The following is a 277-nucleotide window of genomic DNA, read 5'->3' as shown; positions in this document are numbered from 1 at the left end:
GTGTGATTATCGCGCTTTACATGATTAATATCAGTTAACGGTGTCTTACATTTATTAGTGGTTGCTGATGAAAACTAGTGAATTTAGACTTTTGTTTATTTTTACTTGCCTCCTCGCCTAATCTCTTCCTTCCTTTTTTCCCCCTTTTCCCCTCCTTCCCCTCCTGTCTCTCTCCTTTTTTCCTTTGTTCTTACTCTTCTTCTTTCTTCTCTCTTTCCTTCTTCTTTCCATGATCCTTCCTCCCATTCTTCTTACTGTCTCTTTTTTTCTCACCTTG

The sequence above is a fragment of the Simochromis diagramma genome, unplaced genomic scaffold, assembly GCF_900408965.1.
Source record: "Simochromis diagramma unplaced genomic scaffold, fSimDia1.1 OVJJ01000026.1, whole genome shotgun sequence".
Lineage (NCBI taxonomy): Eukaryota > Metazoa > Chordata > Actinopteri > Cichliformes > Cichlidae > Simochromis > Simochromis diagramma.
The sequence above is the reverse complement of the archived record's forward strand: the minus strand, read 5'-3'. Positions refer to the sequence as shown.